We start from the raw sequence: 12,944 nt of genomic DNA on the forward strand, positions 1-12,944 counted from the left end.
TCACACCTTATCTGACTCCTACTACTCGCAAAGAGCAACAGTACAACCATGCCCATATTTCAACTCGCAATGTCATTGAAAGAACTTTTGGAGTTATGAAATCTAGATTTCGCATACTACATAAAACAGGAGGTGCCTTACAATATCGCCCTGAAGTTTGCTGTAAGATAGTTGCAGCATGTGCCATGCTGCACAACGTAGCAACTAAAAGAGGACTTGAATTGGATTTTGAGGATGTCTTGCAAAACAATGACAACCAACCCCAACAACCCCAAGCCAGAATACTTGGACCAGACGCTGCAGAGGGTAGGAGAAGGAGGGCAGAGATCACACAACATTACTTTTAATACAGGTATGCCACTTACAAAACTTATATTTTGGTGACATGGTCTGTTTATTAAGGTAAATGTGTAATGAATTTGGACAAAAATGTAGACATCATAATGGCTCTTTGAAAAAAGAAAATTTACATGTATTGTTTAGAAATAAACTTTTGCAAAGCATAAATCTTATGATGACAAATGTATCATGTCACTTTTTGAAACATGCTATTTCCTTCTACCGCTCACCCCTAAGGCTTTACTTGTGACATTGTCAGTGCCCTTGGTCATGCTGGTTCCTTTTGAACTTTTCCTATTGCTGCGGCGTTCCGCTATTTGACCACTACTCCCTTGCTCTGCTATATCTGCCACACCATAACTGACCTCCTCTTCCACAGGCATTTCACTATTTCTCACAACTTGCATGTTATTTGTAAAAGTCATGAGTGAGGACATTCCCCTGGAAACATCATCACAGCACTTTGTCAGGCCCTTCTGCATGGCAACTGCATTCTTGACAAGCTGTGCTGTGCTCATGCACGTTCTAGTCATTGCCCTACTACATGGTTGCATAGAGATGTTTGACAGTTTTGACCTTGAAGACTGAAATAAATATTGTGCCTTCATTGTTGCACACATCTAATCAATGGAAGCTGCTATTCGGTCCAGTTTTTGAGAAGACACCACATGGGCATTTTCCATGACTTAAGACATTTGTGTTAAACTGCTACTGATGGCACTAAAATCATCACTCATGTTACTTATTTTGTGTTTAATGATCCTAATGTCTTTTCCTTGCAGACGCTGAATTTTTAAAAGCTTCAATTCAACCACACTGGCACTGGTGTCATCATCATTATTTGATCTGCGCTGGCCATGACGTGTTCTGCGCCTAAAACATTGCTGCAATCTATGACGTCTGCCAAGCTGTCTTTGCGGAGGACCAGGTTTTGTTGAGTAACTTGGACTTGAACAGTATCATTTTGTGGTACATCGCTGTCTGACTATGGTAGTTGTTGTACTCTGTGTCGTGGATTACTTCTCTGGACTGTTGGTGAGGATGCTTCAGAATGATTTTCAACAGAATTCAACAAATCCTCAGTAAAAGACTCAGCAAAGTCTATGAAATCTGTGTCCAGGTCTGCATCTATGGTTAAAAGAGTGCAGGAATGTGGTTACTATGTGTAAAATGTACTTTATGTTGCATTAAATAAAGTACTTCATTTGTATATTCAAAACATGTTTACAGCCTACTTTTGTTGCCTATTACTAAATATAATGTTGTTTTTAAAATACACTCAATTAACAAATGTTTTCTGCAAATGTTAGGAACAAACTACAAGTACCATGATGCATTGCAGCTATTAGCAAAAGTACTATTGCTCACACATCCATAGGTTAAACATTTAAAGAAATAGTGAAACAAACCAACATCACTTATGATGTAGTTTGAAATGGCCACCAGAGACAAACATTACATCTAAAAACACAGAAAGCATCTTTACCTTGTGAAGTTCCTGGAAGCTCAGATGTGTCAATGTCTATTAATCCAATCACCGCTTCAGTGGAAAGGGTTCCTTCAACAAGGTCCTCAAGGGGTGTAGTTGGCTTGTCTTTGGGAGTTCCTCCACCGGTCTTTCTGGCAGACTTCATGCGGGTCGCAAGTCTTTCTTTTGCGTGACTGCGCAGATCATACCATCTTTTTTGCAGGTTGGTGATGTCTCTGTGGGCTACTCCTACTGCATTAACTTTGGCTTGTATTGCCAACCAAAGTTTCCTTTTCACCCCTTCAGGCACCTTAAGGGACTGCTTGCCAAACAACTGATCCTTTCTCGCTGTCACCTCTTTTATAAGAATCTCTAACTCCTGTTCACTAAATTTCACTTTTCTTTTCCTTGCATGCTGCTCTTCAGACACATTTTGAGAATCCATTGCTTTAGAGGTTAAAACAGGCTCCTCCACTACCAACAGGCACAGCTCCAACTGCCAGAAGTCTCTCCTGCAGGTCAAATGCAGAATCAGGTGCATTTGATTGCTTCCCTAGCTTCCTGGCAGTAATTGTATTGAGATGCATCATGTGTGCGATCTCGCAATTTGCGAATTCGCAAATAAGAATTCGCATTTTGATGCGATTCGGTAAAAATTGTGATTTTTACCGATTCGCATAAATTTTGCGAAATAAATGATGCATTCCATTTTGCGATTCCTTATTTGCGATTCCCTAAATTTCGCAAATAAGGAATCACAAAATGTACCGATGATGCATGTGCCCGTATATCCTTTAATGCCAGGATTGGCAGGCTTAAGCGGGGCTACTTCCAAGACAGGGTGATTATCAGTGGATTATAGTTCGAGAGTGTGTGTCCCAGATACTTACTATGTGTCATGTAGGGGGCAATCTCTGCTGAGCAATAAGCTATGTTGATTTTGGCGTGCAGTGCATGGACAACAGAGTAGTAAGAGTACTTTTTCATGCCTGGGTTCCTTCATCTTCATATATCCGACAAATACATGTTCGTAGCCCATAGCTGCACATGGCAAGTGATCATTTAAGATTGGATGCCTGGGATCGGCAGGACTGATCTGTCCAAATCCAGACCTGGAACACAGGTGGAGTCTTCCCACACCTGGTTAGGTGTTTTTGCATTGTGCATTAGGAAAAGTGTTAGGGCAGCAAAGAAAGGAATAAGACTTGTGTTGGGCACATAAGTCACCGCTAATGACAATGGTTCCTCCACCAGTGTTCAACCTATTGCCACATACGGACCCACTGGTTCAATTTGAGGGCATAACAATGTAAATGGGACTCCTGGAGCTATCCAAATGAACACTCCTATGGCGAACCCAGACTGCGGTTCCATAAATCCCTCGCCACCTGCTATACAGGTTGAGGAGTCCCTGTTCTGTTAAATGAGTTTCTTTTAGGCTTGCAAAATGAATAACTATTTATTTTGTATCTTTTCCTGTGCATCCCAATGCTCTGTACATTCCAGGTACGTAAATATTATGTACCTATAACTATTTTAGTATCATGCTTGCTCTTTTCCCCTTGTGTTCTCAAACACACCTTGTGTCTCCCTGTCTACGTGTTGATTCAGAGTGGGCAGCAGTATTCCCTGAGATGCCAGTCACTACTCTTTGGGGGTTCCTACTTTGAAATGGTGAGGTAAAATCTGGATGTCATCAACACATCTGTGGCAGGAGGAGCTTGTCCGCTTTCAGCTTTACATAGGTTATAAATAATGCTCCCTGGTTTCCATTTTTACAGATTTTTACAGATAAATACAGACAGAAAACCATTTATTTTCTTGTCTGTATTTATTTTTAAATGTTGTTAAAAACGGAAATTTGGTGCTTTTTGAGTGATTCTAAATACACTTTGCCATGACTGCCAGGCCAATAACTGTATGGATTGATAGGTAAGGGGGTTAAAAAAAGATAATTTAGTAAAGAGACTTGAAAGCAGTAGATATGCACAAGGCTGATACTGAAATGTGCATATTTTCATATAAGTGCATTGATTTATCTTCTGTGGGTGTTCATATCACCGAATCTGGCAGGCATTGAAGCATGACTGCATATTTATTGGTTAAATAAATGTTGAAATATACCAGTTTCACAAAACCCCTAATATACATGGATAAATACAGATAGATTTTCAAAAAAAAATATGGATAAAGTCAGACAGAAATGTCCAAAAAATAAATACCATAAAACCAGGAGCTTTAATTATAAAGACATGTTCTAAGCCAATATATAATACTGTATACATCCATCGTGATTTTCATGTCAAGTGTTTCATACACAGATCACCAATCAGTGAAAATCGGCTATATTCCCATACTTATTGGCATTAACATTATCATTCCCAAACACGATGGGCCAGTTTACGATGCTGATCAGACGAACTTTGACCGGCATCTTTGTGGTAAAGGGACCGGCCGACAGGTAGTGGTGGTCGTGACCATCAAATTAGGATCTGACTGCCGCAGAGGCAGTCGGACTTATGCCTCTTTGCATTGCGGCTTGTGCTGCTGTCCGGACCAAGCCAGAGGTGGAGAAATCACACTGGAGATGGTCATGGAAAAAGAAGGCAGGACAGTTTTGCGTTTGAGGGTCAGATGATTAATATTCAGCGGACGGCTTGAGTCCTTTTCCAGAGGCAGGCCATTAGGCACCTCTTGGTTTTAGAAGACTAGCGAGCACTGACTGGTGCGTGCAGTATGTGTTACGGCAACTTGGTTTCCGCCATCAGTCCTCCAAATGGCGCGAGCTCCATCTTGTGACAGTACATGTTCTTTTTCTTCTTCCTCTGTCCTGAAGAGGCCTGAATGGATGGGCCAAAACACGTCGACTCTTTGGATTGGAGGAGTTCAAATAATCATTACTGTGTGCATATAATTGGGATACTCACTACTGATGTTTGAGGGTTCTATTGTTCCCGCCTGTGTGTATTTGTATTGGACAACCCCCCTTTATGGACTGCTATGATTTATTGAATATTTCAGCCATAGATATATAAAAATCCTATTGTGGAAGACAAAATAATTATATTTATATTCATTATTATATTTATTTGTATTAATATGTGTTGTGAATGTATTAACTGTTTGCCCTATAATTAATGCCTAATACTTGGACTTGGTGTTTGCTTGTGACTTAAGAATCATATAGTAATGTTGGGTTGATAAGTGACATCCAGTAATAGAGATTAATTAATGTTTTTTCAATTAGAGTCATCCTTTTATTTGTTCCCACTCATTACCATGTTCATATATGCTATGGAAAAGAGCCGCACCACAAGCTCCAATGCCAAAAGTCATGTTTTTAAACATCCCTACACCCTGTGGCAGGCACCATGTGGTGCCTGCCACAGGATGCAGAGATGATTAGGAGAGCACCACAGGTGCCCCCCAGGGCCCCTAACAGAGGTCCATGGGGGACAGGGACCCTGCCAAGGGGCCCCAAAACAGCCTTTCTGCCAGCCTTTTCACATCAGAAGAACTGACATGAAATGGCTGGTGGAAAGGAGGATTGCAATCCGTCCGACCAACTGTATAATATTGCGGCAGTCTGACATAGACGGCGGTGGGACCAACACCGACGCCACGTCGGTGTTGGGCCTACCGAAATCGTAATGAGGCTCTATGTTTGTGCTGCTCATTTGATTATTGCTCTTGTGGCACAATCTGACATTCCTAATAGTCTTTCAGTGAGGGAAGGAGGCCCCACTTCTGCCCTTGAGCTACTCAATGTTCTTGGTATGGTCAATTCATCAATGGGCAATTACAGGTTGTCTTCCAGTTCTACTAACAGTTTTTCGAACAAAGGTGCCACATCGCAAAAAGGGGGTTGAGTGTCCCCTTTACCCACTCACTTCTTACTTCCTTGGGTCTCCTCAGATCTATTGCTCTTCATTGCAAGAGAGTGCCATCACAGCCCACTGACAAGTGACCAGACCAATTGCACCGAGCGCATTCACCCTGGAAGATGAGTCTTGACATCAATCAATCAATCAATCAATCAATCAGTCAATCAATCATTTGTAAAGCACACTACATACCCGCAAGGGTCTCAAGGCGCTGGGGGCGGAGGGGGGGGGGCGCTACTGATCGAACAGCCAGATCTTGAGTATCCTCCTGAAGGTCAGCAGGTCTTGGGTTTGTCGTAGGCTCAGTGGGAGGGTGGGCCTTGTCTTTGTGGCGAGGTGGGAGAAGGATCTCCCACTGGTGGTTGTCCTTCAGATGCGCTGGACGGTGGCACGTGAGAGGTCGGCGGAGCGCAGCTGGCGGTTGTGGATGTAGAAGGAGAGCCGTCCGTTGAGGTAGGCTGGGCCGGTCTTGTGGAGGGCCTTGTGTGCGTTGGTGAGGAGCTTGAAGGATATCCTCTTGTTGATGGGGAGCCAGTGCAGGTTTTTCAGGTGGGGGGTGATGTGGCGGTGGCGTGGTACGCCGAGGATGAGTCGTGCAGAGGTGTTTTAGATGCGTTGTAGTCGTTTGATAAGCTTCGTCTCGGTTCCCGCATAGAGGGCGTTTCCGTAGTCGAGTCTGCTGCTGACGAGGGCCTGGGTGACTGTCTTTCTTGTATCTGTCGGGATCCATCTGTAGATCTTGTGGAGCATGCAGAGGGTGTTGAAGCAGGAGGAGGAGACGGCGTTGACTTGCTTGGTCATTGAGAGCGTTGAGTCGAGGGAGGAGACGGCGTTGACTTGCTTGGTCATTGAGAGCGTTGAGTCGAGGATGATTCCCAGGTTGCATGCGTGGTCAGTGGGTGTCGGTGCTGCCCCCAGTGCCGTTGGCCACCAGGAGTCGTCCCAGGCTGAAGTGTTGGAGCTGAGGATGAGGACCTTGGTCTTGTCTGAGTTCAGCTTCAGACGGTTGGTCTTCATCCAGTTTGCGATGGCCTTCATTCCTTTGTGGAGGTTGGCGGTGATGGGGTCCTTGGTGAGGGAGAGGATCAGCTGAGTGTCGTCGGCATAGGAGATTATGTTGAGGTCATGCTGTCAGGCTACGTGTGCGAGCGGGGCCATGTAAATGTTGAACAGCGTCGGGCTGAGGGAGGATCCCTGGGGTACGCCGATCCTCTGCATTGGTTCTCTCCAAACCCCATGCTGTGGCTTCGTAGGTGGCATCACCTTGGTTATCCTGCTTACTGGGCCGATAGCACACCTCAGGCCCTAACGCCAGCAGTCTTTGCATTGTTGTTGGGAAAACTTGATGCTTCCGACCCTTCATAACAGTATTCTATATGGATCAGGATGGCTGGACAGAGATTGCATTTACGCAGCCTTATTGTTCATCAATGCCCACAGCCCAGACTTTTTTCAGCTTGACCCTTTCTAGAGTCAAGAAGTGTAATAAAATACACATCAAGAACTGTAAAGAACATATTTGCATTACTATTAAGGGGATGATAACTGCACACATGTATTAAGATACCCTTTCACATCCTATCATGTGGTTTATCAAAGAGGTGAAATGTTAATGCAATTTTATTATCTCTTCTTCGCGGATTGAATATCGTGTTGCTCTTATTGTCTGCTTGCAATTTTTCTGAGATATTCTTTATCTTTGGCTTGCACCTCAACCCATTTTAGATTCTGTCTGGCCACTTATTTTTTTGCTACTGGGGCAACAAATGCCAACAGGAACATGGCAGGCTCAAGGCGCTTACATGAAATACATAAACAATGACTAACTATGGCATAAAATAAATATTAATGGACAATTAATAATGTATGAGATAGTAACATACTGGAGGGTAGATGCTCTAAACCCCTGCATCAGATAAAATTCCACATCTCTTTTAAGACTGAAAGAGTCTGACAAAGTGTGAAAGTATATAGGAAATACACTCTACACTTGGACTCCTCCATAGGCACTCTTATTTGAAAAGTATACAAAAAGAGATTAGTGGAATGCTTGAATTAACCTCAGGCACTAGTAATTACTTGGGGTTGCATCCCAGTCCATCGTTAATTTGCACACCATGCCACCTCAGTTTGGACCCACAGACAAGCAAATCAGTCTTAACCCTGCCTCAACCAGAACAGTTCACCCCAAATTGCCAGTCCGGCTCCTCCCTGAACTGGAACACAAGTGACCCATGTCCGGTTTCGACCTGAATGGAGATCTAACTCAGGTGTAGCTTGGTTTAAGTGGCACAGTGACCAAGGAGCCCAAGATCCTCTATGAAGAAAGGAAGTACCTAAGATTCCTGGAGAAACAATGGAGGCAAGCGCCCTCCACCGATAATTTGGACACGCTTCGTTCAGCAAGATCCAAGTACCACAAGCACATCTTCCTTGGAAAAGTGACTCACTTCAGAACCCTCCTCGACTCAGCCAATAATAGACCGAAAAAAGTATTCGATCTCATCAAGAATCCAAACTGCTCTCCCCCAACCTCCAAGTTGGAGGATTCTACAAAGAAAGCAGCGGAATTTGCTATATTCTATGACAAAAAAGTGAAATCACTTGTGGCTCAGGTCAGTCATCCTACCCCTCCAGAGGAGCGCAAATCCTTAGCCATTTGGCAGAACTTTGACCCCTTCTCTGAAGATTCGCTTTATTTTCCTGAAAAACCTCCGAGCGCCGCAGGACAGCCGAATGACCCATCCCGTGTGGAGATACTGCTGGGAATTGCCTGTGATATTTGAACCTCCCCCTTTAGACCTAATCGACCTAATCGAAGGTTGGCTTTGGTAACGCTCCTTCCATTGTTCCATTACCTCCTGACATCCAGTCTCGGGATGGGATCCTAAATGAATATGACTAAGAGCTGCCATCTTTGAAGATATTTGACACCCCCGGTTGAAGTGTCTGTTGTGGGGCCTTGTAGGTATCTGGTCCTCTGGAGAGTATCCTCTTTCCTTGGAATACTGACGTGCCCCACCTTCATCTTGATTAATGTGTCCCACGTTGATTTGTACATCCCAGCCCTGATGAAGGTGTAGCCCCAGCTGGGGCCACACCCCGAAACGCGCGTCGGCGTTTTCTCATTTGGGGATATTTTGACTGATCTTCCTTCCATCTCCCCGAGAACCTGTGTTCATTTTTAACATCTAGATCAGCCTGTGGCTGTCATGTACATTGATATGTTGTGTGCATGTTATAGGGAATGTATTTATTTTATTTATTTATTTTTTTACATTTGTATGGCGCGCAGCTACCCAAAAAGGGTTTCCCGGCGCCGATGACATGTAGTTGAGCAGAGATGAGCATGATTTAGCATAGTTGTTTCTGGAAGAGCCAGGTCTTTATGTTCTTCCTGAAACTGGCGTAGTTTTCATCTTTCCGGATGTAGAAGGGAATTGTGTTCCAAAGAAGAGGCCCTCTGACAGAGAAAGATCTACCTCCCATTCTTGTCAGTCTGAACCTGGGGACCGCGAAATTTGCTGCAGTTTGGGAGCGCAGGTTTCTTATTGGTAGGTAGGGGGTGGCTAGTGACTGCAGATATTTAGGTGCCGTTCCAGATTTAGTTTTGAACATATAGCTCAGGGCTTTGAAACTAATATGGTTTTCCACCCTGAGCCAATGCAGGTCGTTCAGATGCTTTGACACCCTAGCCGTTTTTGGAATTCTGCACAATAGTCTCGCAGCTGAGTTTTGACCCAGCTGTAACCGTTTGATGACTGCCTGGTTTGAGCTCAGATAAAGAATATTGCCGTAATCAAGACGCGATGTTATCAATGCGTTGACTACGGTCTTTTGGGTGGCGAGGGGCAGCATCCATAGGATTTTTCTCAGCCACTTCAAGATGGTGAAACAAAGGCCTGCCACCTTATTGGCCTGTTGTTTCAGAGAGAGGGTGTCATCGATGATGATCCCTAGGTTTCTTACCTGGCTTGTCGGAGTGGGGAGGTTTCCTAGCTCGGGGGGCCAGTGGGAAGAATTCCATAGTTTTTATTTTTTCCTAAAAGGAGGATCTCAGTTTTGTCACCGTTCAACTTCAGCTGGTTGATGGACATCCAGCTGAAGATTTTGTGAAGCCCTTGTTTGAGAAGGGAAGGAGCTGACAGTGAAAAAATGATCTGGGAGTCATCAGCGTAGCTCATGAAAGTGAGTCCTGCGCTGTCGGCTAGGTCAGCTAAGGGTCTGAGATAAAGATTAAAAAACAGTGGGCTCAGGATGGACCCCTGGGGTACTCCATGTGGGGCACTGAACGTATCCGAGCAGGCAAGAGCAGATTTGATTTGGAAAGTCCTAGATGTAAGGAATGACTCAATCCATTTTAGTGCGTCACCCCGGATACCATTTCTCCCGAGTGTGGCCAGGAGATTGCTATGTGAGATGGTGTCAAAAGCCGCACTCAAATCTAAAAGAATGAGTGCGACTGTTTGACCGCCATCTAAAAGTTTCCTGATGTTTTCGGTCACACCCAGTAGGGTGGTCTCTGTGGAAAATCCCGCTCTGAAACCCGACTGTGTTGGGTGAAGGAGGGAATTTTCTTCGGTGAATAGAGTGAGGGCAGAATGAATGTGTCTTTCCAGGAGTTTGGAAAAGACAGGAAGCAGCGATATTGGTCAGTAATTTGCTAATATTGCTGGGTCGGCTGAGGGTTTTTTCAACAGTGGGTTGACCATAGCGTGTTTCCAGGATGCTGGGACTGTGGACAGTTGGAGGGAGGAATTTAGAGTGTCGGCTATGATGGTCAAGGCTGGGGTATCAATCTGTTTCAAGACGCTGACGGGTAATGGGTCACGAGGGGAACCTGATGTGATGGTCTTGAGGGAGGACTTCAGAGAGTCCACGGTTATAGGAGGCCAGCGTTCTAAGATGTTGATTTCAGCCAACCTCTCGGGGATGTCTTCATGTGACCCATTTGCGGCGGACATTGAGTTTATGTCATGGATAATTCTGTCAATTTTTCCAGTGAAGAAGGAGGCAAGGTCTTGGCATTGTTTTTTGTTTAAAGAGCGGGTCGTTGCGGTTGTTTGAGCGCCTGCAAGGTCTTTCCGAGTGTTAAAGAGGGTTCTTGCCCTATTGGCGGCACTGTTTATAGTATTTGCTACATACAAGGCACGTGCTTTGATGCAGGCAGAGTGATAAAGATTTCTGGCTTTCTTGTATATCACTTTTTTTTCATGCGTGTAGTCCTTCCGCCATTGTCTTTCGAGGACTTTACACTTTGATTTTTCGATTTGTAGGAGTTCGTTGAACCAGGGGGCTGGGGGGCGATGGACATTCCTTTTTGCCTGAGATGGAGGAAGACATTTATCCACTGCGTTTTCCTGCCAGGAATGGGTTTCTTCGGCTATATTTTCCATATTCAGGGCCTGGCTAGGGGGTTTCTTGGCGAGGGTTTGGTTTAGTTTTCCAACATCAAATAGCTTCCAGTTTCTCATGGAAGTAGCTGGCCAGGCCCTGTTTGTTTGAGGGAGTTTCGGTAGTGTGAGACAAAAGTGAATGAGATGGTGGTCTGACCAGCAGATAGGGCTAGTTTGTAGCCATTTTAGTTCGGGAATATTGGAAAGGATGGGGTCTAGAAGGTGTCCTGCCTTATGTGTGGGTCCAGAGTTTAGTAGTTTCACGTTCAGTGCCGCAAGGTCATCCAGTAAGTTAGAGCAAGCTATATTGGTGGAGTCCTCAAGGTGCAGATTTAAATCTCCAAGAAGCGTGAAGTTTTTGTAATCAAGATGGAAAGGGGTAATATGGTTAGCCAGGTTCGCCGCCCAATTGTTGGCATTTCCGGGGGGCCTATATATTAGAAGACCGGAGAACGTGAAATTGGGGTTTAGAGTGATTTTAAAAAGTGCCGCTTCACAGTCTGGAATGTTGACAGGCTCCAGATTGCAAGTGAGTTCTTTACAGAAAATAATAGCAATACCCCCACCTACTTGGCCCTGTCTATCTTTCCTCGCAATTGCGTAATTTGAAGGGAGGGCAGTTGCTACATCTGGGCCCGCACTTTCGTGCAGCCATGTTTCTGTTAAGAACAGGACACTGGGTTCTTTGTCAAGTAAAAAGTTAAAAATATCGAGTTTATGCTGTGGTAAAGATCTGCAATTAACGCTATAAAAGGAGTATTCGCAAGAGGCATGTTTCAGACGTTGGGACGGTTTTGGTGTGCAGAATCTTGGGTGAGGGTGGGGTTGGATATTTGTAAGGGTAAGATTACAATTAGTGCAAGTGCTGCTTTCTGAGGGTGTTAGTACGGTGCAGTTTCTATGTTTTACAGGCCGTAAGGCTCTTAATTGGTCCGAGTTCATACCTGTGATATGTCGTGCTAGCGGGGTATGGTTCCATGCCCCTTGTCCCGACCTGGCCCGGACGGGCACAGACGGGCTGGTCTTAGGCTTGTCTTTGGCGCAGGTATGGCGCGGTCGCAGCACGTATTCGCTGCGCGTCATAGTGAGTGTCCGGTTAATGTAGAGGACGGGCTATTCATCAGCTCCGCCTCTACACACTCGCTTGCCCAATCAGTGCCTGCCCCGGCCTGGAAGCCGGAAGAAGGTACCACCCTGCACCCTCCACACAAACAAGCCTAGCGCTTGCGGTGGACCGGGGCTACAGGGGTCACAAGTGTTTAAAGGTGAGGATCTTACCGAGGTATTTTAAAATATAACACACAGTGCAATTTGTAAAATCAATTCGACGCGGTGCTATTTAAAAGTTAATCGTTTCGCGCTCAAAACATAGATCGTTTCACAGCGCTGCTCGGCTGGGATCATGTATTTGCTTTACAAAATACGCGGTGCCATTTTCAATCAATCACACAGCAAATCGTACTTAGTATGTAGTACATCAGCATACAGTTCGCTCATCAAATGTCATCAGGAAGAGCATAGGGTATGTTGCATTCTGCTTTTCCTTTCTTTCTGTCCTTCTTTAGTGTTGATTATAATTACCTCAGCATAGATCTATGATGTCACATAGAGTGCTGGGTGTGTATGTTTGAAATGACAGTTGATTACATCTGAGGCTGAGCAGCTGCCTGTTGCTCCCGGTGGGAATTCATCTTAGACTTTACTGAATAATATTCTTGCTTATATCCTGTACATCAATTCCTGATTACTAAGAATAAATCTGGATAAAGCAATACAAGGACCCTTCATCATTTATATATTTGTTAAATTTTACACTGGCGACGATTACGGAAGAAACTACGCGTGATGACACTACAA

The 12,944-nt window shown here is 44.6% G+C and overlaps 1 long non-coding RNA gene across 1 annotated transcript in view; it reads right to left on the reverse strand.

The window, feature by feature from the left end:
* Positions 1-375: 375 nt before the first annotated feature.
* LOC144782730 (uncharacterized) overlaps positions 376-12,944 on the reverse strand; it is a 43,175-nt gene continuing 30,606 nt past the window's right edge. Inside the window, exon 2 of the long non-coding RNA XR_013601229.1 lies at positions 376-1,467. This is a non-coding gene — a long non-coding RNA (uncharacterized LOC144782730). The remainder of the gene's footprint in view (positions 1,468-12,944) is intronic.

Source organism: Lissotriton helveticus, chromosome 9, assembly GCF_964261635.1.
Source record: "Lissotriton helveticus chromosome 9, aLisHel1.1, whole genome shotgun sequence".
Classification (NCBI taxonomy): Eukaryota; Metazoa; Chordata; class Amphibia; order Caudata; family Salamandridae; genus Lissotriton; species Lissotriton helveticus.